This window comes from Macrobrachium nipponense, chromosome 25 (genome assembly GCF_015104395.2).
Source record: "Macrobrachium nipponense isolate FS-2020 chromosome 25, ASM1510439v2, whole genome shotgun sequence".
In the NCBI taxonomy this organism is placed as follows: Eukaryota; Metazoa; Arthropoda; class Malacostraca; order Decapoda; family Palaemonidae; genus Macrobrachium; species Macrobrachium nipponense.
The window spans coordinates 36,560,123-36,585,194 of NC_087214.1; the positions used below are offsets into that span (position 1 = coordinate 36,560,123).

The window sequence follows — 25,072 nt, forward strand, 5'->3', positions numbered from 1 at the left end:
GGGACAGCCAAGCCAGTAGCGGGAACCACATCAGCGACAGGTACGGCAGGCCCAGCCATCGCCTCGTAGAATCATCGGCAGCCAGCGTGGTACTGGCGGCCGGTCCAGGGGCGAGCTGCTGGAACAGCGGAAGTCTGGGGCAGGCAACACGAAGAAAACACAGGCGGCGGCGGCATACCCCTCCTCGGTACGGCGGCGACCGGCCCTAGAAGCGGCAGACGGCGTCACCGACACAGCATGGGGAGTGTAGACCAGCGGGGGGAAGCAGCATAATGCGGCCGTGAAGGTTTGTAGTGGAGACCACTCCAAGGTCACCGCCCCAGACCTCGCTAGACTCTGCAGCAGATCGTGGATGCTAGGCACGCCCTGCAGCCGCAGTGGTCCATACCTGTCCAAGGTCGTTCTCCCACGGCTGTTAGCACCTGCGGTAGCACAGACAGATTAGTAAGAGGGGTTCCCTCACGCACGGGGGGGGAGACATGCCCCACCCGAACGGAAGGAAGACCCCAAAAACAAAATACGAGGAAGCTGAGCGGGGGGGCAGGAAAGAAGACGAAGAATCGGATACCAAGGGAAGTCGCGGGAGAGCTTTCCGACGACTTCCTGGACAGACCTTCGCTTCCCCTACCCCAGCACAGCAGTGAAAAGTAATATGAAAATGAAACAGAATACTGCACTTGGCGATTTCACTTCATAGAACTTAAAGAGGGAAAAATCAATTCCCGGTAAGAGCGGCAAACTTGATCCATAATAATATGATGCTATCATAAATATATATGAAAATGAACAATACTGCACTTGCTATTTTCACTTTCACAGCAATAAATCGTAAGGATTAATCCCGGGTAAGAGCGGAAATTGATCCAAAATTAAATTTGATGCAATTAATAAATGAAAATGAAAGAAAACTGCATTGCGAATCCACTTTCATTGCATTCTATTCATACAAAATAAGAGGCTCTTGCCGAGCGCAATCAAGCTCTCGGCAACGAACGCACAGGGCAAAAATATAATGAAAAAGAGTACTTACATCTTTCAATTACACACTTTCGCCCAAAATACATGACTCGGCGCGGAGTGCGCCCGCCCTCGGCACCCGAGACATAATTCAAGGGTTCAATCATGAAAAGAGCGGAAATCGCCGTCTCTACGGCGATAGCTCCATGTTGATTCATAATTAAGTAATGAAAATGAAAACAGTGCACTTACAGTTTCATTTTCAAGTCAAACCAAACCATTAGTAGAAACACAATATAAACAAAAAGCATACGACGATGAAGCGGGCAGAGAGCGATGACGAACACGTCCTTCACACCCGCGGCCGAAAGCAAAAGTGATTCTTCACCGCCTCCGGGCGCGCGGGCGCGCGCACGATAGGACAAGCAGTTAACTACCGTTCTCCCCTTGTTCGAAGCTTACGACCGTCCCAGCTGCCGCTAGTTACCTTCCTATTGTTAAAGGACCGAGGGTTTGTATTACGTATCGGAACAAATGGGCTATTTCAAGACTAACCTTGCCTAGTGTACATAAGGTAGCTTTGTTTAGATTATGATGTATCCTTCAGCTGTGGAGAAATTTTTATAAACTCTGACATTAGTTAAAGAAGCATAGCCACAATCGCCCCAAGGTTATCTTCACCCAACCTCACCCAGGGTATTTAAATGCTAGCCCAGCCTAGCCTTGTGTGTTTCGTAGGTTACTCAGGTTTAAGATGTATCACCTACTTGGGGACAGATTGTAACAGTGGATTAAGAGGCATAGCCTTATTCACCTTGGCCTATTTTCAGCACAAATGAAGACTACTTCCGCAGCCTGATTTCTACCAGTCGCTGTCCAGGATATCTAATGCCTTTTCCTTTGGCTTTTATCTTGTTTTTCCATGTGTATGTTGATGATATTTATAATCTTTTGTTATTGTTTTACATTCATCCTCATGGAGCTGGTACCAAACAGAGCCAATTTTGCACAAACTGGGAATAACCAAAACAGAGGGGCACATAAGTTTTACCCTATTTTCACTCAACCTATTCTACCTCATAGTATTTTGTAAGTTTCTTGGGGTAGATTAAGTCACAGAGGAAAGTTATTTGCAATTGATAAAGAACATTAGGGTGGAATGCTGAGGGAGTGGTTATGACTTCCTTGTGGAGGTCCAGGGGAGGGCGAAGCCGCCTGACCAACTTAGGGTATGGTAGTCAATGTTAGGTTCGGTCATATTTGTTCATTGGATGAGTCGGTTACGTGCTTGACTACTGACCTCAGGGTTCAGATTCGATTCCCCGCTCTGCCAATGCGAAACCAGAGGAATTTATTTCTCAATGTGGTTTGGACCCCACAATAAGCTGTAGGTCCCATTGCTAAGGAACCAATTAGTCCCTAGCTCCGTAAAAATATCTAATCCTTAGGGTCAGCCCTAGGATATCTGTTATTCAGCTCAGTGGTCTGGTTAAACTACAATATATTTTTGGCCAAGCCTAGAATGTTTGAGAGGTGAATTAGGGTAGAATACGATGCATTCTCTAAATGAAGGTAGACTTTGACAATATTAAAATAACCATAAAGTAGAATGCTGAATGAGGAGTCAAGAGTCAAAACTTAGGGGAAACAACTGACTGGACTAGCTGATCCAGCTTTGACCGCATGTGGATCCACCCTCTGAAAGAGTACTTTAACACGTCCTGACATCGGAGATGGGCACCAGTCACGAGTCATCGGTGGTGAGAGCAGCAGCCCGAGACCTCTACTCTCCTTTTGAAGTAAGTATTTTCTTCAAAGTTAGAAATTAAGGTAATATTTTAAAACAGAGGTTAATGAAAGTCTAGCCATGCGCAGTGCAAACATACCTCCATGACACTTTCAAAATTTTTACTTGAAATACCAACAATTTAGAAGATTGACGCCATCTCAATGTTTGCGGAGTCACTTGTGTCAATAAACTTTCAATTCCATGGGCTCAACCCACACACCACTTGTACCTATAGACGCTGGGGCACTTTCTTCACAACAATTGTGTACAATGACAAAGTCCGTCTGGGATTCAAGGAAACTCATGATTTTTCAGTAGAAAGAAGAAGCAGCATGCACTAGATAATTATTCAAATAAATAGTTAAACAGCAGTATAAGGTCAGGAATTGGATAAATTTTTTACATATTCATGATTATTAATTTGAAAATATTCATTGTTGAAAAAGTAACTAGATTCCTGACTGAAATATCAACAGTTTTGCTGTGAACAGTACCTACAGAGTTGTTCGTGCGCTCCTATTGTTTATCAGTGTTGCCAATTGGTAAGTGTTTACCCTCCAAACTGGGTATAAAACTTAAACAAAACTTTGGAAATAAGAGAAATTAGTGCATCTATTTGTAGTATATATACATATTAGAGCAATTTTCTCATTATTGCATTACTATGACAACTAGAATTCATGGAAGCAGTTTGTAAACGCATCAGCGTATGTGTGAAGCTCCACTAAATTGGCAACGATGAGTCATTTTGCCGTCTGCTCGTATCTACTTTAGAAATATGAAGTTTTTATTGTAAAACTAATATTGTAATACCTACCTGAACACCTGAATAAGCCCTGGTCACTTACCAGCCCGAACCATCATTTATTAAAAATTTACCAAATCTTTGGTTAAAATAAACGATCAGTGTTGCCAATCTCCTGGCAAACACCCTCGTTACCTAGTTACCAGCCCACCGCTGATAGCCCTGCCTCACGGGCCGGTCACACCTGCCCTCTCACGTCAATCATAACTCAATAACTCTGTATGAGAGGGGAGGAGGGTGGGAATCATTCAGGTGTTCAGGTAGGTATTACAATATTAGTTTTACAATAAAAACTTCATATTGCAATACACCCCCTGAACACCTGAATAAGCCCGATTAACAACATTAATTTGGAGGTGGGGAATCAAATCTACTCGGCCCTCCACTGTACCATTGTCAGTCAATATAATTGAGTACGCGGGTCAGTCTTAAGTTCATTTGTCACTCGTCCAAACTAATCTCCCATGTGTGGCCTTCTAGGCCTCCCATATGTGGAGGGAAAAACTCCCTGCACCTCTACTCTAAGGTCAAAACTCATTGAGTGTGGGAGGGATACAAACCTGTTTCCTCTCAGCTGGCTATGTGCCTCACCTGAGTAGAGGAAAAACTGAAGACCTCCCATGTGGCTCTCGGCCTCCCATGTATGGAGGGAAACTGAAGACCTCCCATGTGGCTTAGGCCTCTCATGTAACGGAGGAGACAACCAATGTCCATCGGTGCGTCTGCGACGGTGTCGTCGATCGTAGTGATGTCCTCTCTTGTAGTGTTGTACCTGCCTGTCTGTACTCTGCCTGGTTGGCACTTGGAAGAATACCCTCAGATAGACCCAGACATGTTCTTTCCTATCTGTCCTAATACTTAAAATCCTCTCGTGATATATCATATCATGAATACCTTATACATATTCCTAATATTCGCTCCATACTCTAATACTAACTCAGACAGCAAGATTGTTGGGTTTAAAAATAGAATTTAGGCCAAAGGCTGAGTATTGGGACCTATGAGGTCAGTCAGCGCTGAAGGGAAATTGACAGTTTGAAAAGGTGTGACAGGAAGAAAAACCTCTGTTGCACAATGAGTCGAGTGTTAGGAGAGCGTGGAAAATAGGATGAGAGAATATGAAATCAGAAAAGTAAGAGAGAGAGAGAGAGAGAGAGAGAAATAAAATCGTCTAAGATAAAGAGAGAATATAAAATCAGGGAAGTAAGTGTGAGAGAGAGAGAGAGAGAGAGAGAGAGAGAGAGAGAGAGAGAGAGAGAGAGAGAAATTACAATCGTCTAACATCTCCACCTCCGTAAATTGCACCCTCTTCTAAGTTAAAGGGTATTATCTTAACGATAATATACTCGTATAACTCCGTACAGCTATGAACAACCGAACGAGAACTTGTTGTTAATGCGATCGACTCTTATAACAACATCACTTTATTGTATTGATCAGCGTATGACAGTAATCGAATCCGATAGCAACATCCGTTATTGTATTCATCCGCGCGCGACGGTAATTACCTGTTATTCTGTTATAAATGCAGCTGAAGCTAATAAGGCAAAATTACGTGCATCAGCAACCTGGACAGAAGTCCCGAGCTTTTGTATGAATTCAAACGCAGCCGTGGTAAAAGAAACTAATAGCATGAAAGAGCTCATTACTGTTTTTTTTTTTTTTTTTTTTTTTTTTTTTTTTTACACAGACAAAGGATTAATAAAGTATATAAAGTGTAAGGTTCGTAATACCTATGAAAACAAGTGAAAAACGAACGGAATCCTAAATTTAACGCCATCTAACCCGATGGAAAAACTAGCTTCCAATGAGACGTATCAGTCAAATTTTGGACTTAAATTACATCATAAGACGAACAGTATGACTTCGTTCCATAAGTTAAGTATCCAGATATTCATTAATATGCTAACTTGGGACAAAAAACATTAGCCGAGACCAAGTGATATGGTTGAATCTGGAGCCAAGGAAAAAACAAAAAAAACAAAAACAGACTAGCCGGCATCCTTGTCTGTCTAAGCCACACCTTACAATAGTGCTGTTTGACGACAAGCTAGTGTAATTGTAATTTAATTGAAAAGTAATAAAATAATATTTAAAGGTAATTAAATTAACTTTATTAGGCCTAATATTAATTTCAGTTGTCATTGTAATTTGATAATAACGACTGGTAATAATTTGTAACTGTAAATTGACATAAGCGCAATGTAATTACTGACGGCAATAGTCGGTTAAACGTATGAAGACGTCATACATACGAATTCCTTATATCTGCCATCTGATTATATGCCCCAAGATAAATACCTCATTGACTATGTTAAATGTCAACATAGTTGAACACACGTCTCCTTCAAGACTTTTGTACAACTTGGCATAAGTGAGTGTTGTTACGTTAGTCATTTTAGGCAATCAGGAGAGAATGAGATGGATACGGCGACGCAAACCCGTATTCGTCATCCGCTGATTCCAGCGTGAATGACTGCCGAGTTAAGTGTTTATACTACGCTAATATGATGATACATTATAATACAATTATAATGCTTTAGTCGGACAGAATCCGATCTTTCATTCTGTTCGATTACATTTCATATTAATTATCCTCCGATCGGATTCTCAGTTGAGTTTTCAATTAAACACCTGTACTGAATTATAAGAAGTCAGAATGCCTTGAGCCTACAGGGTTAGCCAATATAAAAATAACTATCGATATGTTGTACTGCGAATACTTTAGGCTAGGCAACTGCATATGCATACGATATATCATCATGAACACTAGGCGAACTGTAGTTAATTTTATTCGATTTCTCTCCATACTGAATATCGTAAGTCAATATGTATTGAACGGAGAATTAGTTGATATTAACAATTATCGTATCGTATAAGTAAGGAGAAATGACCTTAAAGACGAAGGAGCATATCTGAAAGACCAACCATGGCCTAAAAAGCTTCTGATGCAAGGAGAACTCGAGCAGGAAAAAGCCTAAAAAATGCTCTAAGGACACTGTGCCTCTATAAACTACTACTTTTAATAGAAAACCGACCCGAAGAAGCCTGCAATTCTCTTTCTAAACTAAACACTATGTAGCCTATTATCCCTACTCGTCAATAATATCTGACCTAAGTTTTTATCATCCTGAGACTTACACATCGAGGGAAGGGGAATCTGCTGCCAACACTGCCTGCTCCGCGCCAGGGGGGACGGCGGATCCTGCCCCTGTGGGCTTGCGGATCCCCATAACCCCAGCACCGGTTAGGGCTGGTTCTGGAACAGGCAGGGCAGCTGGAAAAGAACGATTAGTAATTTCAGTATCCTATTGCTCGATCTATCCTCACTTAATCTTGACATAAAATCGGTAACAGAGATGTCATACTCGATGTCAGCCTACTCTCAAGTCTCTTAAAGAGCACTGTCTCTAAGTCTTTATCGATCTACGTTAGTCTCTTCCTGCCTACACTTACTTCTTAATACAAGACCTTTCCTACGTTTGAGATACCCTAACATCTGGTCCAAAGACCACTCCTGACACTTCCAACATCTGGTCTTTACACTATATTGAACAGGCCTACAATTTACGCATAAGGAATGACTATCGTGTCATAGGGTACTCATTCCTTTTCTTGCATTGTTGGCCAAGACGATACGTTGTTGAACTTCCGCTCGTCGTTTTCTGTGATGTCGTGGCCGAGAATGCAGTAGCCGTTGTCGTAGCTTGTGTGTTTCTTCCTTTGCAGAATCAATGTCTGATGACAAGGTATTTAGAGCAATCCAACAGTAATCCAAAGGGATGCGTAATTCGTCACCAAAATCAATCAATCAAAGGTGCAATGAAGGCCGGGCAAGACCAAAAAGGAGTTCGCTGTGGATACATCTGTACTCCACCGCGAACGATAAGTGATTGACGTGAGAGGGCAGGTGTGACCGGCCCGTGAGGCAGGGCTATCAGCGGTGGGCTGGTAACTAGGTAACAAGGGTGTTTGCCAGGAGATTGGCAACACTGATCGTTTATTTTAACCAAAGATTTGGTTAAAATAAACGTGTTCAGGGGTGTATTGCAATATCTGTATTTTTTCGGGGTTAATTTGGTTGCAAAAAAGGCATAATAGACATGAATTAAAATAAACGTTTTGCAGTAACAAAGTAAACAGTTAAGGGAATAAAGCTTTGCACCTCATAAACCGTGTACTCGTGTGCTGCCTGCAACTGTGTTTGTGGACTGAGTGCTTAGGAACCAGGAACCGCGACATAGTTCAAGTGCAATTTGGAGTGAATTAAGACCACAACATTTATAATTACAATCATCAAATAAGCACTGTGGAGTTTCAGTTGTGATGGCAGTAAGGATAAAACCACCGATTACAAGGTAAAAATGGCAATTTGTCAAAAATTTTATTTTTCCTAACTATACAAACCTGAGCTCCTTTAACATAAGGAATGTACTTACGGCGTAGCTGGAATTACGGCCGTTGAAACTTGAACAAGGTGGTTAGGCAGTAAATACCGTGGGGCAGGCTAGTCTGCCCGGATGTAAACACTCCACTTTGCCTTTCGGCCCAGATTTAGATTGAGGGGTGGCATGAGGTGGGTATATTTGTTAAAGGACCTCAGGTTTGTATAATTAGGAAAAATACAATTTTCAACAAATTGTGATTTGTTCCGATACATAATACAAACCTTTCGGTCCTTTAACATAAGGAAGACTAACTGATTGGTGGGAGGAATCTGAGCGAGCCTCTAGAACCGACTGGAGTTCTGCGCACCTAGGCTACTCCTCCTGGTCGTAAGAGCGAGGAGGACTGCCTCTGACAACTTGATTGGAGTATAGGAGCTGCATGATCAAGAGTCAGACTTCTGGGCCTTTTCGAAATGAGTGAGGGATCGTGACTCATCCGAAGGGCTGTGAAGAATATTTGGCGTCGGAGACATTAATGCAAAGCTCTGGGAAGGGTTTGCATTATTGTCTGTCTCCTTCCTCCCCTTGCTAGAGGAAGGAGCGGGATTGCTTTTATGATTCTGATAAGAAACATATAAAGGATGCTCTATGTGTAAGCTTACCGCATCAATTACATCTTAAGCATACCATTCAAAAGACTGAAGTTTCGTCAACATAATGTGATATATGAAAGCGTCATACGAACTAAAATAAGCATGTGAGGTCTTCGTCAAATATGTTTTCAAGGCAGTTTTGAAATCCAATATGTCTATTATCCCTTTTTTGCAACCAAATTAACCCTGAAAAATTTCAGATATTTCTGAAGTACTACATACGAGCAGATGACAGCAAAATGTCTCATCGTTGCCAATCTAGTGGAGCTTCACACATACCCCAATGCATTTACAAACTGTTTTCATGAATTCTAGTTGTCATAATAATTCAATAATGATAAAATATGTATAAATACTACAAATAGATACGCTAATTTCACTTATTTCCCCGATTTTCTGTAAGTCTTATACCCAGTTTGGAGGGTAAACACATACCAATTGGCAACACTGATAAACAACTGAAGAGCACGAACAACGCCGTAGGTACCGTTCACAAGAAAAACCGTTGATGTTTGAGTCAGGAATCTAGTTAATTTTTCAACAACGAATATTTTCAAATTAATAATCATGAATATGTAAAAATATTTATGCAATTCATGACCTTATACTGCTGTTTATCTATTTATTTAAATAATTATCTAGGGCACGCTTCTTCTACCAATCATCGTAGTTTCCTTAAAAAAGTAGTGGTTGGAAGTCGTAGTTTACGATTGTTGTAATCAAAGTGCCCCATCCACTATGGGTACAAGTGGTGTGCAGATTTAGCACAAGAAAATGACAATTTGTCCAAAATTGCATTTTTCCTACTATACTAAATCAAATGAGGTCCTTTTACAATAGGAAGGTACTAGCGGCAGCTGGATAGGTCGTAAGCTTTCGAACAAGGGGTTCGGTAGTTAACTGCTTGTCCGACAGGCGCGCGCGCGCGACTGGGAGGTAAACAAATCACTTTTGCTTTTGGCCCAAGCAAAAACTGCAGAGTGAGGGTGGCATGAGGTGGGGCTATGTGTAAAAGGACCTCAGGTTTGTATAGTTAGGAAAAATGCAATTTTGGACAAATTGTCATTTGTTCCGACACGGCATACAAACCTTCGTCCTTTTACAATAGGAAGACTCACTTCTTGGTGGGAGGAATCTGAGTCTTTTGTGAACAGACTGGTGTTCCGCGCCCAACCTTGGAAGCCTCCCTGGTCGTAAGAGCGAGGGAGGGATCCAAGCCTCTGTCCGATTGATCGGGGTGTGCACCGCAGGATCAATGGTCAGACCATCTGGACCGAGTACTAAGAGAGAGGCAAGCGTATCTCTTCGTACCAGCAATGTAAGAACTTGTTCCTGTACAGGAGCAAATATAAAGTCATGGGTTTGACTCTTGTAGGCATCCACTTCCCCCCCTTGTAGAAGGAAGTGGTGGATATTCTGCTCCTATCCCTAGTGAAAGGGATAGGATGGGGCTCTGTCATATAGCTCACCTGCATCTCGTCCTCATCCAGCGTAGTGACGACCGTGGCCCTCTGCCCACAGGTAGAGGAGGAGGAAAAGACGGGAAGAGGGAGCCAGTCACTCACTCATTCACACATCCATCCACACAGTCACACCAGGACTCGATGCTGTTTCAGCCTGCGAGGGTCTGGGTTAGCTACACAACTTGGTTAGCAGCCACACGGGTCCCAGGAAAAGGGTATCCAAGGAACCTGTGGGCAATATCCCAACCCGAAGGTAGAAGGACGTAAAGGTAGTCTTGGTTAGACCAGAACCCTGCCTTCAGGACCTGCGCCACGGAGAAGTTCTTACGAAACGCCAACGAGGGGCCAATACTTCTGACTTCGTGAGCTCTCGGACGGGACGTACGGATGTCGTCACTACCATCAGCTTCATACGCCCTCCTGATGACCTCACGCAGCCAAATGAAGAAAGAGTGTTTTCTTGGATACTTTCTTTTTATTGGTGACCCCGGTGCTAAACGAAGAGGCGTCGACACTCAGGCCTGAGTGTCGAGTTCTCTTCAGATAGCGCCGTAGCGCCCTCACAGGACAAAGCAGCATCTCATCCGCATCATTATCGGTGAAGTCCATTAGGGAGGGAATCGTGAATGACTCGAACCTGTCGTCAGGGATCGACGGTTTCTGAGTCTTCGCAACGAAGTTCGGGACGAAATCGAGCGTCACAGATCCCCATCCCCTGGAGTGTCGTACATCATAGGAAAGACCATGAAGTTCCCCTACTCTCTTCGCCAATGCCAGGGCCAGCAAGAAGAGGGTCTTGAGGGTCAGATCCCTGTCTGACGACTCTCGGAGTGGCTCGAACGGCGTTCGAGTCAGACTCCTAAGTACGAGAGTCACATCCCACGCAGGGGCCTGAGCCTCCCGGGTGGGTGGGCAAGACCTTTCGAAGCCTCATCATAAGCAAGGAGATCTCGAACGAGTTCGAGATGTCCAATCCCTCAGTTTCAGGACGAGCGCCAAGGCGGCTCTGTATCCTTTTGACTGTGGGGACTGAGAGGAGCTTCTCTCGGCGAAGAAAAACGAGGAAATCCGCTACCTGCTGAAGAGTGGCTCTGAGAGGAGATAGACCCCGTCTACGACACCAACCACAAGAAGACGGCCCACTTCCCCTGGTACACAGCTGCAGAGGACTGACGGACGTTTCCAGCCATCTCTGTTGCTGCGCTACGAGAAAAGCCTCTCGTTCGCAAGAGATGGTGGATAACAGCCAGCCGTGAAGACGTAGGGACTGGGACTGCTCGGTGGTACCGCTCGACGTGTGGCTGGGCGAGAAGGTTGTGCCAAGGGGGAATCTCTCTCGGTTCTCCTGCGAGAAGAGCCAGCAGGTCCGGATACCAAATGGCCTGTGGCCATTTGGGAGCCACCAGGATCATCCTGAGATTCCGGGGGGACCAGTGCTCGACCTGATCACCTTGCGAATCAGGCCTGAACGGGGGGAAAGGCATAGACGAAGAGGTTGTCCCACGGGTGTTGAAGACGTCCTCTGCAGCTGCCCATGGGTTCGGCACGGCCGAGAAGAACACCTGGAGCTTCCTGTTGTGCCGGGTGGCGACAGATCCACGACTGGGTCGCCCCACAGGTCGAAGAGCCTTTCCGCCACGTCTGGTGTAGAGACATTCGGTCCCCTATCACCTGATCCGACGGCTGAGCGTGTCTGCTACTACGTTCCTCTTCCCTGGAATGTAGCGTGCCGACAGCTCTATTGAGTGTGCCTCGGTCCCACTCGTGCACCTGCCGAGTCAACTGGTACAACGGGAGACACTAGGCCCCCCTGTTTGTTGACGTAGGCCACCACCGTGGTGTTGTCGCACATCAATCAAACCACTGAGTGTCCCCATCAAAGCGGTCCTGGAACTCTTGGAGAGCGAGGAACGCTGCCTTGAGTTCCAGTACATTGATGTGAAGGTGCTTGTCGTTCTCGTCCCACACTCCTGGAACGTCAGCACAACTCCTCCAGGTGTGCGCCCCATCCTCGGTCGATGCGTCTGAGAACAGCTGCATGTCCGGGGGGGGAGTGCGCAGAGGCACTCCTCTTAAGAGGTTCCTGTCGTCCAGCCACCAGGCTAGGTCCTGCCTCACCTCCTGTGTCAGTGACACTGGAAAGCTTGGGGGATCCGTCGCCTGTGACCAACTCTCCTTTAGTCTCCACTGAAGAGACCGCAGGTGAAGACGCCCGTGAGGGACTAACATTCTCGAGTGACGACAGGTGTCCGATCAACGACTTGCCATCGACTGAGCTACCTGTTCCTGCCGAGACATGAACTGGTTGGCTGCCTCCCTGAATCTGCTGATCCGCGAGTCTGCGGGGAAGACTCGCCATGCTACCGTGTCGATCAGCATACCAGGTACTTCATCCTCTGCTTGGGTCGAGATCGGACTTTTCGAAGTTCACAACGATCCCCAGATCGCGACAGAACTCGAGCAGTCGATCCCTGTCCTGTAGCAACTGCGAGCGGGAGCTCGCCAGGACTAACCAAGTCGTCGAGATACCTCATCGACGTATCCCGTGCGAATGGGCCCAAGCAGACACAGAGTGAACACTCGCGTGAACACCTGTGGGGCGGTTGAGAGGACCGAAGCAAAGTGCCCTGAACTGGTACACCGTCCCGTCGAGGATGAAGCGAGGTACTTTCTGGAGGACTGATGAATGGGTATTTGGAAATACGCATCCTTCAAGTCCACTGAAAGCATGAAATCGTTCTTACCTGATGGAGTCGAGCACTGAGCGTGCCGTCTCCATCGTGAATCGGGTTCTGGGGAAACAAACCGGTTCAGGGGAGAGAGATCTATCCACCGGGCGCCAGACTCCCGTAGACTTTTCCAGCAGGAAGAGTCGACTGTAAAAGCCCGGTGACTGATCCGTGGACGATTTCTACAGCTCTCTTGCTTCAGCATGGTCTTGATCTCCTGTCTCAATGGCTACGTCCTTCGATGACCCTGGAACGTACACTGCTGTTGGACCGGGTTTGGAGGTGAGGGGTGGCCGAGATTCGAAGGGTAATAGATATCCCTCCCGAAGACATCTACAATCCAGGGGTCTCGGCGCCCCCGTAGCGCTGCCAAGTTGCCCAATGGCTGGCCATGGACACCCCCCCACTTCCGGCAGCAGGTGAGGGGGGAACGCCGTCCCTAGCGTTTCCCCCCTTTCTTCGACTTCTTCCCAGAGCCTCCACGGGAGGAGGAGGGCTGGGAGGAGGGCTGGTTACAGGCTCTCCCCTTTGGTAGAAGTCCCGAATGAAACACGAGTCTTTCCTTTTCCCCGGGGCCGGGGTGGTTCGACGTCAGCTACCGTCTTAGCCACCGGGAAGCGCTAGCCGAGCTCTTAGACTTGGCCGCAGTCCGAGGCTGCCCAGAAGCCTTCGAGACTGCCTGGTGAACCAGACGGTCACTGTCGTCAGTGCGCCGTCTGTCCACCGCAGCGTCCACCATCTCTCCTGGGAAGAGTAGAACGTGGAACTCCGTAAAGGTCCGTTGCGAAGTCCCAACGCCGCTTCACGCCCCGGCCGCCCTGGAAACCCGAGTAAGGACAGAGTCCCTTTCTCGTCGGAGAACCAGGTTGGCCCACAGGTTCACCGTCTGGTGGGCAAGGAAGGAGATGGCTCTTCCTCAGACTGGCAAAGTCTCCTGAAGGCCGAGTCATCTTCGGGAAAGAAATTCCCCGGAGTTGGCTGCGACCTTAGATACTGTGAGGGACCACAGATCTAGCCAGGAGACGGCCTGGAAAGCTGCCATGGCGGTAGATTCCAGGCCTGAGTGCCTCTTGCTGCGAGAACCACAGGTTCTCGGACAGGAGCTGCTGCAGAGACACACCCGGAGTCAGCCTGGCTAACTCCGGGTTCACCTGTTTGGGCGGCATCGGGTCTTCGGATGGCACGTAAAAACGCCGCTGTCGCAGCAGAGGAGGTGGAAGCAGCTTGCTCGACCTGCCCGACTTGAGCGAACCGTCTTGTCCGGAGACAAGCGATTCAACCTGGTCCAGCACTGAGTCCGCAAGCTCAGAACGCGGCAACCCACCGTCGGTCTGGGTTCCCTCTTGGGCCCCAGAACGACTCGAGCCGGGAAGTGGGCTCGGATGGTGGAAGCGGCGATCCATTCCCCGAGTCGTTGTGCTGACGAATCAGCGCATTAATAACCCTCGGCAAAGTTCCTCTGGATCTCAGGAGTGACTGCGTCCTGGCGGAGTCGGACCGTCCACCCCGTCCCTCAAACAGGAGCATCTCCCGAGACCCTCCTCCTCAAGGGGAGGAACAGGACAGACCCCTCTCGGTCTCCTCCAAACACCTGTGCGTACGACCTGGCTGGCCCGAGAACCGTGCCTGGTACGTACGACGGCGTGGTGGGATCCTGAGGGGCGCATCCCTCACGATCACTCCTCAATACCTCGCCCCTCCACCGTGTAACCCGAGGAGGTTGAAGGTATGGGAGAGGAGACCTGACGCTCACCCTCCTCGCTCGCTGGCAGAACCAGCGGGCTTGGAAGACTGCAGGCGATCGCCAACCCGCGGTGGCGATCGAGCTGCAGACCTAGTCGAGCCGTCTCGCTGTGGAGAACGGCTGGACCGAGAACAGCGGCCCCGGTCTCGTGTGTCAGAGGAGCTGGTGCTGGTCGCCGTACCCGATCGCTCTCTGTGAGAGTGACGGTCAGGCGACCGGCGAGCTCCACTGTCACGGTGAGATCGGTGAGTATCCTCACGGTGCGTCAGTTCGCTGGTACCAGCCGTGGCTGGTGCCGGCGAACGGGGGACTTCCCTCCCCGCCTCAGCCCGTGGCCGTCATGGACCGTCACGTCCGCCCAGGTAGCCAGCTGCTCGCCGCGAGAGCGAGAGCTGGTCTGGTGAGAGTCGCGTTGAGCGGCTGTCACCAGTCTTCCGCTCCGTGCCGTGAACCTGACGCTGAGCGACTCAAGAGGTCTGGTTCTTGGCTGTACGGCCGCTGTTAGGCGACCGTACACTCGGTACCTCTCGCGAACGAGAGGCCGAGACGGACCCTGCTGCTGTGGCCGAACCACTGACAGCAGGTGAGGAAGTGCCGGTGTTAGCCGGCACTCCTCTGGTCCCCGTAGTCTTCTTCCTTGCGGAAGAAGAGACGGGTCCTGCCCCGAAGGAGCAGGGTGACCAGCGGAAGAACCCCCCGTCTCACCAGAGCGAGACGGGCCCTTAGAAGTTCCCGAAGGAGACTTACTTAGGGGGGGTGGGGGGGGGGGGAGGCGACCTTCTTCTTCTTCGGCGTGGGAGCCTTAGAAGAAGAAGGGGAAGAGGCGGCAGACGACGACGACGACGAAGAAGACGATGAAGACGACGACGACCCCACCCTCCTCCTTCTTCTTCTTCTTCGTCAACCTTCTCAGGACCGACGTCAGATCTGTCATCCAGGACGGAGCCGGGGCTGCTGTTGCCGAAGCAACAGGGCCCGGACGCACCTGTCCGAACAGATCAGCATCGGGAGCAGCGGCGCCAGGAACAGGAACAACATCAGCAGGTGCGAGCATCACAGGAACGGCAGAAGAGACAGCAGGAGCAGGTACAGGAACGGCAGCAGTGGTCAACGTCACGTCCGTGGACAGCAGCTGGGCAGGTACGGCAGGTACGGCAGGCTGTGTAAGCGGTCCAGATGGGCGGACCAGCGGCACAGACATCCTAGGTACCGGTGGGAGGTCCAGGGGCGAGCTCTTCGGGCACACGAAGTCCGGTCGCGGCAGCACGGCAAACCCAGGTGGCGGCATCACACTCCCCGAGTTACGGCGACTGGCCCCTGCGATGTAGTGGGTGTCACAGAGACCGCGTGCTGGGTGTACACCCGGTGAGGAGGTGAAGCGTAGCCGGGTGTTGTAAGGGTCGTGGTGGTGGTCGTGACCGTTGCATGGGTGACCGCCACGGAGCCAGCGAGATGGTAGAGCAGCCCCTGGACACTCGGCACGCCCTGCAGCCCCAACGATGCCCACACCTGTCCGAGGTCATCCTTCGCGGCAACCGCACCCGAGGAGGCAAAAGTCGGGTGATTAGGGGGATCCTCTACCCGCTCGCGCGAAGACGAACGGATAGAGGACCCAGAGTACAACTCAACGTCAGGGTATCTAGCGCCCTCCTCCACACTCGACAAGTCAGGAGAGGAGAAGGACCTAGACACACCCCCCCGAAAGGGGAAGGCGCGAGACGTGGAAGTTGAGCGGGCGGCAGAAGAAGACGAAGTGTCCGTCACCAAAGGAGTCGCGGGAGAGCTTTCCGACGACTCCTTTGCAGGCCTTCGCTTCTTCCTGCCCTCATACAAAGTCCACTGCGCCTCCGACCAATCATTACAAACATCACAAGGCTCGGCTCGGGTGCACTCGCGCCCCCGACACCGAGCACACAAATATGAGGGTCTATCTCCGGGAAAGAGCGGAACTTCCCGCATTTACGCCCTTCGGTACCCGGCCATAGTCTCCGTGGGGTAGCGAGGCGGAGGGAGGGATTCCAATCAATTTCCATTACAAAATCAGTTGAATTAACCCCTTCGCCACTGGCCTGCTGCATTGCTGCTAATGCTTGCATACCGCATGAGACCCCCTGTCGACTGCGAGTATCAATCATTACTGGCTCCTCTAAATTTTATGTTATTCATATTTTTCCTTTACATTGTTATGTGAAAACATTGTGGTACGGATATCAGTGAATATTTTTTACCCCATTGTCAAAAATTACAAAAATATAGTAAGAATATCGGAAAAAATAGGAATATTTAGTGGAAAAAGTAATTGCAGAAGTAAGAAACTGTTTAAAAGTAGTAGAAAATAGTAGTAAAGTAATAGAAATAAAGTAGCAGAAAAAGTATTAAAGTAGCAGTAAAATAGTAGTAGTGGTAATAGCAGTACTAGTTTTCTTACTGAAAACAGTTATTCCTAGGTTTCATACAGAAACAGCGTATACATCAATGAATGTTTACGGCACTGGTAATAATAATAATAGAAACAATAACAATAGGAATAATAATAATAATAATGATAATAATAATAATAATAATAATAATAATAATAATGATGATAATAAAAGCAACAGGCATCTCGTGACCAATACGTATACATATGGGGCAGTTTATTCACCCCCATTATCATCAGCAAGCTATAAAAAACACATCTCGTCACGAGTAACAGGCCTCCATAGAAGTCCTTTCACCTTACGCTTTCTTTCCTGTTGAATTAAAGTACTACTCTGCCCGAGCATTCATCCATTCAAACAATTTGTCAATTACATCACCACAAAAAAGGAGAAAGCAGTGAAATCTGGTGTGTAAGCAGGAATCCTATTACCACCCTCCATGAATCAGGGGGGCTGGGTCTGGGCGCAAGTCACAAGATGGATCAGTTATGAACCGCCAGCCTTCATCGACAAGAGGTTCAATGTCTTCGAAACACTCTTTGTCACTGTCAACCTCTAAGAAATTATCACTATAATCATCATCTTTGATAGATTTGGCAGGTACTCAGACCCTGACTCTGAAACACTATCATCTGACATGATACTGAAAAAAAGAACATAAAATAACTGCAATCAAAAGGGAAAAAGGGTTTAGAATTCAAATCTACATGTTTACGGACAAAAATCGTAATCAGCCCTTCTCAGATATAGCCTGAGGCGCACTGGCATAGTGGCCAGTACCCCTCCTAATATCCCATATGAAAATGACGTCACGACGTCCATCGGAGGCTCATTGGTTAGAATGAATTGTGGGTGGAGCTTCAGCACCTCTCTCGTACACAATACTGTGTCTGGAAACCATCCAAGCTGAAGAAAAGAAAATTTGCTTTTGCTTTTCGAGGAGGGATGAAAGACGTACACGCGTACGTCCCGGTCTTTTATTACTGTACTGTAAAAGACGTACATGTGTACGTCCCAGTGCTGAGGGGTTAATATGAAAAGAGAGAAATGATTGTACTTACAATGAACTCTTTCATACACAAACACAACCAAATACTCAAGAAAGCAAACGACGAGAAGCGGGCAGAGAGCGTAGAACACACACGTTCACTCGCTGTGAGGCCGAAAGCAAAAGTGATTTGTTTACCTCCCAGTCGCGCGCGCGCGCCTGTCGGACAAGCAGTTAACTACCGAACCCCTTGTTCGAAAGCTTACGACCTATCCAGCTGCCGCTAGTACCTTCCTATTGTAAAAGGACCGAAGGTTTGTATGCCGTGTCGGAACAATGGGAAGTTTGTTGACACAATTGACTCCGCAAACATCGAGATGGCGTCAATCTTCGAAATATTGATAGTTGTAAGTAAAAATTTCAAAAGCGTCATGGAGGAAGTGTGCACTGCGTAGAGCCAGACTTTTCACTACCCTGTTTAATCTTAAAATATGGCCTTAATTTCAAACTTTGGAGTAAATACTTACTTCGGAAGGAGAGTAGAGGTCTCGGGCTCCTGCTCTCACCACCAACAATTCATAACTGATTACTACCTATCTCCGGTGTCAGGATGTGTTAAGGTACTTTTTTGGAGGGTGGCTTCAAACGCAGTAGAAAGTGGCTCGGCTAGTCCAGTCGGTTGTTTCCCCTACCCTCTGAAATTAGTAGTAAGCCTCTAGAAGCCCTGGCCCCTCCTCCTGCAACCCCGCCCAGGGGGGTGTATCCTCTCACTTTGGGGTACCTTGACCTGACGTAACCTAATGAAGGGACCAGCCCACCCTACGGCCGATTACTCGTAGACACAACAATTCACAGCCTCCAAACGAAAGAAATAAATAGAATTGATCGTTTTGAACCATAAAAACAATAAAGAAATTACCTCAAAATAACAAACAAACAGCTAATTAACCGTTTGTTGGAGATCACCCTCCCACCTGACGAGACGGAGGACCCTGGAAAGTAAACAAAAAAACCGAAATTCCTTCGACGTCTTTCGTTATTTCCAGTCGTTTAATCGGGTCTTTGGGGGTTAATTTATTGGTCAAATTAATCTTAGATTATTGCGTTAGTTATTGACGGCGTCTTTTACCTCTTGGCGTCCCGGGGAAGTTGCAGAAGTTGAGGATGAAATTGCAGAGGCGGAATGTAGCCAATTGATTGACTCTTCGTCTGTCTGTCTCCGAAGCACGTTGCGGTAGTGAGTCACGTCTGTAGTTGCCGGTTACGGAATTAATTTCCGCTTTTAGAACAATATAATTGACCTAAAACCACATCTTACCATTAAAATTAATTATTATTATTTTTATAATAGCTTTACAAACTCTAAAATTAGGTCTGTGCCTCAAATATATCAATCAATAATACGCTAACCTTCAACCTTTTCCCCAAAGCCGACACTCCTCTCCAGGCCGATTTACGAATTCAATTCACTTTCAGAACCGAATAATTAACCTAAAACCACATCGTATAACTAAAATTAATTATTATTATTTAACTGATAACTTTATAGCTTTCAAATTACCTCTGTGTCTAAAATAAAGCGATTAATAATAAGCTAATAGTCAACTTCCCCCCGGAGCCAACACCCTCTCCAGGTCGGCTTTTCCATAAAGCAACGTCTTTATTTCGTTTTGTTTCGTCCGATTCGCTTCGATACGATTCCCGAATCGTCCAGAATGAAGTTTTTTTTTTCTTCTTCTTCTTCGTCACGGTTTGTAGCCCCCTGGGTGGTGAATCATGAAGGCGTCGTTTGTGTGTTTGTTTTAAAAACAGTGACGACCGTCGTTATGGGCATTCTTAGTTGTGGTTCGGATCAACTTTGTTTACAGCGATTGACGTTCGCCAAGACGATGATTATATTAGAAAATAAATTCGGGAGGTACCCTTGACGTGGGCGGGGGTGGGGGGCTATGAGTCATGCAGGCGTTGTTTATACATTAGCTTTGGTAGACAACTTATCATAACTCATTGTGTTATTTTCACTTATATATTCATCAATTGTGGAGTGAGGAAGTCGACTTGACGGTTTCGGACTCGTGATTGACGATAATTTCGGAGGACCCCTTTGGGTTTCCGGCGGAAGGGGTTTGGGGGAGGGAGGCGATATATGAATCATGCAGGTGTTGTTTATATGTTTGTGTATCAAACAATTACAGCCAACTTTCAATATTTTAACTGTGGAATCATTTTGTTTATAACGTAAACAACAGACGAGACTGAAGACGAAACATTTGGGAGGTCTTTTGTTGGGGTTTTGGCCGGGGGTAGGGGGAGCTTAGCCATGACAATTACACCAAAAATTACTTCCTTGTTTAATAACCATAAATTATCATCGAGCTAAAATAACGACGTCATTCGCTACAGCTGTAACTTTTGCAATAGATTTTAATAACTACAAAAGCGAAAACATCTCGGGGAAGTTATGACCAAAAATGGCTATCTGAATAAGACAACGTTATAAGCCTAATATTCTCGTCCATTTCATCATATCAGACGCGATTTCCTTCCTCAAAGTTAAGATTTAACGACTAAAATATTCGCCATAACGACTTCTATTTTTCTAAGACGGAATTCGTACGAAAACATGACATTCTGTCGGTATAAAGATCGATGAGGTACCTCAACGGTCGATGTTACGTAATATGAGAGAAAGGGTCCAGGTGTATCTGCCGTTTTATTTTACAAGAAGAAGAAGAGGAGAGAGAGAGAGAGAGAGAGAGAGAGAGAGAGAGAGAGAGAGAGAGAGAGAGCGTTATTATAAATGATAGGTATTGTTAAATGCTTTAAGGATATATTTACTCTTTCTTGGTTACATTGGTATAGATAAAGCTGATTTTTTAAAAATTTCTTCGAGTTGAACAGCTCCTTACTTTGTGAGTGTGTGTGTGTGTGTGTGTGTTCCTTTGTGTGTGCATGTGTAAGTTTGTGTGTAGGGTGTGTTGACGGACCTTTTCTTGAATTAAAATATGAAAAGGTAAAGAGAGAGAGAGAGAGAGAGAGAGATTGGTTGGTTGGTTGCATAAAGTTTAGGTGTAACACCAAGCACTGGGGCAGCAAAGGCCATTCAGCGCTTACTGTATAACTATGAAATTATAAGACGTGTTATATCATATAGTAGTTCTTCAAGTGGTATATTATATATGTTGTTGGATCTTCGTTTTCTTTCGAATTTATTGCATTTAGTTAGTAGATGACGGACTGTGACCAGAGTACGACAATGGTCACAGTGAGGGGCCTGTCTTTCCTCGCCTTGCAACATCAAGTATTTGTGTGTCAAGTATGTATGTCCTATCCTTAATCTTGTTAATATGACATCTTCCCTTCATTGACATTGTTGTCTATTCCAAGATTTTACAGATGATTTAATATGCTTGAATTTATGATTTAATTCTAGCCATTCTTTTTCCCATTTTGATTGACAGTATTCACTTATTGTTGTTTTAATGTCATTGTAAGGTATTTGTATTTTTTTATAGGCTCCTTTTTTACTACCTTTTTGGCTTCTTTATCCACCTCTTCATTATACTTTATGCCCACATGGGAAGGGACCCAACATAGTTTTATATTTATAGATTTCCGTTTTACTATTATATCTAAAAGCACTGTAAGAATCCGTGTATATTACAAAGGTCTCGTTTGCCTTTCCCACCGCCATAAAGGTATGTTTTAGGTATATAGCCTCTAATATAGCATTTATCTCTGCAGTGAATATCAAGCATATTTTTGGAATCTTTTCCCTTATTTTTATATTTTTTGTTACTGCAGCATAGCCTACACACTCCTTCGACTTGGAACCATCTGTATAAATACTAATGTCCCGTTTATGTTTTTCCTGGTGTGACAGAGATTCACTCCTTAATTGTGCATCTGTTACCTTCTTATTAAATGATTTATTAAATGATTTTTCACAGATTTCTATTTTAGCATGTCTCCACCGAGGTATTTTAGGAGTGGTTATTTTTGATGTGCTACTTGTTCCTAATTTTAGATGTTCTACATCAGGTTTTAATCTATTCTCCAATGGTTTAGAGGCTCTTGGTTTATTGTCATAATATTTGTTATGTTTTTCATATATTTAGTGTTTGGATTATCGTTAAGGTTATTTATCTTAGCTATATATTTTAATCCCATTTCTTCTCTTCGTACTTTCAGGGGATCTATTCCTGCTTCTACATACAGACTTTCCACGGGGAAGTTCTGTAGGCTCCAGTGCATAGTCTAATACCCATGTTATTTATGACATCCAGTTTTGTTAATAGGGTTTTAGAAGCACTACCATATTCTTGACATGCATAATCAAGTTTACTAAGACAAATAGCCTTATATACTTTTTCAGAGAGGTTCTATCAGCACCCCAGTCATTATGCGCAATTACTTTTATTAATTTAAGGTTTTTCTCACTTTTATCGCAGTTGTTCTATATGTTCTTTAAATGTAAGTTTTTTTTTTATCAAGTATTACACCGGGATTTTTAATCTGATCTCATATTCAATTATATCATTAGTTTATGAATAAAGTAGGAATTAATTCCTGTTTTCTTGATCTTGTAAATCTGACTGCTTTTGTTTTTTGCGGTGAAAATTTAAAACCCTTGTTATCGGCCATTTTTTTTTTTTTACCCTATTTATGGCTGCTTGCAATCTGTTGGTTATGTCCAGCGCTTTTTCACCGCTACTATATATGACGAAGTCATCTACAAAAAGGGATCCTTGGACTCCTGGTGGGATCATTTCCATTATCTCATTTATTGCTATTGCAAACAACGCCACGCTTAGTACACCTACCTTGGAGATTCCTTCCTCCTGGATAATGATTCAGAGATTTCTGCCCCCACTTTGACTTTTATATATCTTTCAGATAGGAACTTTTCCCCTAATATATTCATATAAATTCCCTCCTATTCCTCATTCTATCAATTTTTTTGAAATCCCTCCCCTCCAGGTGGTATCATATGCTTTCTCTAAATAAAAAAATACTCCTATTGTTTGTTTTTTTACCAACCATTGCATTTTGTATCTCTCTTGTAATCATTAAGAGGGGATCTATGGTACTTTTATTTTTTCTAAATCCAAGCTGCCTGTTTGACAATAGCTGTTTGTTTTCTAATACCCATATCAATCTGTTATTCACCATTTTTTCAAATATCTTGCTAAGACAACTAGTAAGGGCCATTGGCCTATAGCTGCTTGGTGACTCTAGGTTTTTTCCTGGTTTTAAGCCTGGTATGATTAAAGATTCTTATCAGGTTTTAGGCATGCTGTGAGAACGCCATAATTCATTTAAAATTTCTAATAAAAAGGTTTTGCTTTCATCTAGTAAATTTTTATCATTTCATATCTCATATTGTCTTCCCCTAGAGCTGTTGGACTTGCCAGTTTCAGGACATTTTCTAGTTCTTCCATGGTGAAAGGAAGATTATAGTTTTCCTGATTATTAGATTTTATTGGTATTGGGACATAATTTTTAATTTTTGATTGGAATTTCTTTGTATAATTTGAGATACTCGATGTTTTGGCGAAGTATTTACCCAATTCTTTTGCTACTAGTTTGGGGTTTGAAATATAGTCGTTTTCTACTTTTAATATAGGTAATGGTTCTGGCCGATATCTACCCTGCAGTTTATTTATTTTCTTCCAGATTTCTTTGTCTGAGTTTTAGAATTTATATTATTAATATATTTTTTTCCATGAATTTCTTTTGGCTATCTTGAATATTCTTTTCTGCTTTGTTTTAGCTCTCAAATACGCAATTTTATTGGCATCACATTTATGTCTCAAATATCTTCTAAAGCATGTTCTCGTTATCTTCCTTGCTGCTTTACATTCCTCGTTCCACCAGGGTACCAGTGGTCTAGTTGGGTTGCCTGAGGTAACTGGAATGATTTCATTGGCTTTATCATCTATTGTTTTTACTAGATGTTCATAAGCATCTATGTGGTTTGTAAAGTCTGATAGTTTTTCGTTAATTACCGTTTTCTCTTTATATAAATTCCAATTTGCTTCCTCCATTTTCCTCTTCGGTAATATATGTTTATATTAGTATTATTTTTTTAGCTCAATTTGTATTGCCAGTGGTCACTCCCAAATAAATTATTATTTACTTTCCAACTGAAATCTGTGGCAATTTCTGGGGAACGTAAAGTGATGTCTATTGCAGATGTTGTATTATGATAAACATAAAATCTTGTTGGCGAACCATCATTTAAAATAATCAAATTTTTGTTATCTATAAAATCTAGGAGAATATTTCCTCTCCTGTCAGATGATGTACTTCCCCACATGGAATGTTTGGCGTTGAAGTCACCTACTAATGAGTAAGGTTTTGGTAATTGTTCTATTAGATTTTCTAAATCTTCCACTTGTAATGGTCTATTATTTCCAAGATGATCTATTAAGCGACTTTCTAGAGACGGTTCCATATATATTGAGCATATGGTTATTTTTTTGCCAGGACTACTTGAACTGCACATGCCTGTATTACCGAGTTAATCCTAACAGGTTGGCATTTGATTGAAGAATGCGTTATGATTGCAGTTCCTCCTTGGCTGTTGTCATTTAAAATTGGTGTTGATTTCACCACAGTATAATTTATGCAGCATTGAGAACATTATTACCTATTTTAGTTTCCTGTAAGCAAATGATATTTGCATTACATTCTTTAATTGATGATTTTAAGTTTTCATTATTTGATACGTATCCTCTAATATTCACTGTAAAATAGACATTTAAGAAGGTTTTGGGTTTTGTTTTAATATCTTTATTTGTTTTTTCCTGAACTTTGTATGTTATTGAAGTTGTATGATTTTGCTGTACTTTGTTCTTCTTGTTTTGGTGGGTGATGTATTTCTGCTATGGTTTTCTTTGTTGGCTGAAGAGTCTCAGATGTTCTTTTTATTAGAGGTGCATTTAAATGGCTTTTGCTCTTGGGTTCTATTTCAATACTTTCTTCAATTTTATCTGATGTTTTAACTTTTTCTTTTATTTGGGTTTCTCTGTTTTCATTTTTTGTTTGCAAGCAATTTTCGTTGACTTTGTCTTCTCGGTATTCATTTTTTCCATATAGATTTTGGGTCTTACTGATTGTTTAATTTGTTTTTT

At 44.6% G+C, this 25,072-nt stretch overlaps 1 protein-coding gene across 1 annotated transcript in view; it reads right to left on the reverse strand.

The window, feature by feature from the left end:
• LOC135199370 (tubulin-folding cofactor B-like) overlaps positions 1-19,168 on the reverse strand; it is a 53,785-nt gene extending 34,617 nt beyond the window's left edge. Inside the window, exon 1 of the mRNA XM_064227347.1 lies at positions 19,066-19,168. The gene's annotated coding sequence lies outside the window, so the exon portion shown is untranslated. The remainder of the gene's footprint in view (positions 1-19,065) is intronic.
• Between the last annotated feature and the right edge of the window lie 5,904 nt (positions 19,169-25,072).